This window comes from Bombus flavifrons, unplaced genomic scaffold, assembly GCF_040668555.2.
Source record: "Bombus flavifrons isolate JBK064 unplaced genomic scaffold, iyBomFlav1_principal scaffold0021, whole genome shotgun sequence".
Taxonomy (NCBI): domain Eukaryota; kingdom Metazoa; phylum Arthropoda; class Insecta; order Hymenoptera; family Apidae; genus Bombus; species Bombus flavifrons.
The window spans coordinates 650282-652038 of NW_027184766.1; positions in this window are offsets into that span (position 1 = coordinate 650282).

The window sequence follows — 1757 nt, forward strand, 5'->3', positions numbered from 1 at the left end:
GGACTTCTTTGCACAGTGACGTTAGGATCTATTAACCGTATCTCTAATTGTCCCGTATTAACGCGAGCTCGTGGAAACCCCGTAATAAACGAGTCTTTGAATTTTTCAAGAACAGAAATCAAACGGTTTTTATCATTCCCTATAATATCAGTGTCAACCTCATTAATATTGATTTCGTTTTCTTTGACTTTACTACACACACTAATTATTTTTCCTCTATTAATAACAATGCCGTTTTGAGTAATATTTACATCAAAACACCGGCTCAAAATTTCACGACCAATCATTATATCATATTTTAAGTGACTATCAGCAAGAACATGAAAAATTATCTCCAATGTAAATCCATTAATACATACTAAAGACAAAATTTGCGAAATACATTTAACACAGGTATCTCCTATTCCACGCATCATTACTGTATTAGTCTTTCTTTTACCGGAAAATTTCAATGCCACGGATTCTTTAATTAACGAACACTCAGCCGCTGAGTCGAAGTAAAATGGATACGACTCACCCAGATGAATTAATTTACCAATGGAAGCTTCCGTTACACAGAAATCAACCCGTTTCTCGTTTTTGGAGTTACTGCCTCCTTTAGGTGTACTGCCGTTATTTTTCCCTTTCCGCAACATTGGGCAACTGGGCGCAATATGACCCTCCTCTCGACACTTGAAACATATCACCTTCGATGTAGCGGCTGATTGACTTTCGTTCGGGTTTCGTGTGTTCCTCTGTTTCCCAAATTTTATCCTTTTTTGACACTCCATCACTTTATGTCCGAGGTTACCACAGTAATGACACTTAATCCGGTAATCCGGCGGCTTATGACGTTTAGCTTCAGGACCCGTAGAAAAGTTGTCCGTAACAATCACCGGACTCTTCTTTGCGTAAGAGAAAGCTCTCATTTCACTTAGAAATTGATCCTCAGTCTTAATATCACTTGTAAGTGCAACCCGTTCAAAACGCTGATCTTGCGTAGCCAATTGGAAAAGAACGGTAGCGTTGATCACCTCAGCCATAGTTAAATTTTCCCATCTTGCCTTCAGGAAGGAACGGAGACGTATACCAAAAGCTCCCATAGTTACATCTTTCAGTGGTTTTTCATGAGACATCTTCATTAGCGCTGAGGTAGCTGTTTCTTTACCACCAAAACGCGCAGTGAAAAGGTCTTTAAATTTTGTCCAAGTAATATCTCTACCAACCAATACTTGCGTTAGCTATTGCGCTGCTGTACCTTCTAGAGCACAACTCAAAGCAGAATATAACACACTGCTTTGCAAGGGATTTTCTTTCATAATCAGATTTACTACTGCACACCATGCAGCTGGGTCAGAACCTGCGATTTCTGGGCTAAAACGCGGAAGCGATAGATTCTTCGTTTCCGCACCCGGTTCTGTCACAAGCGTCCTTATTAACTCACGCATGATTGTTATATGCTCTCGCATGGACAAAAACGGCTCTGATCCCACTTCTGATGTCGGGTTAATCGGGTTTATTGGGTTGATGCTGGTTCTTGGGGCGCCTTGTGTTTCTTCATTAGGACTAGCCATTATAGTTGTTCAAAGGTTTATATTTACAGTAATATGTACAGGAGTTGATTAAACAAGGTTTAACTGTATAACGTAAAGTCACTCTTAAATAAACAATGTTCTCGGGTTTAACGAATCCACGGTCAACGGGACAACTTTTTGAACATTTAGTTATAAGCTATTCTTGAAATGACGTTTGCTATGACGTTCGGTATCTTTTAGACT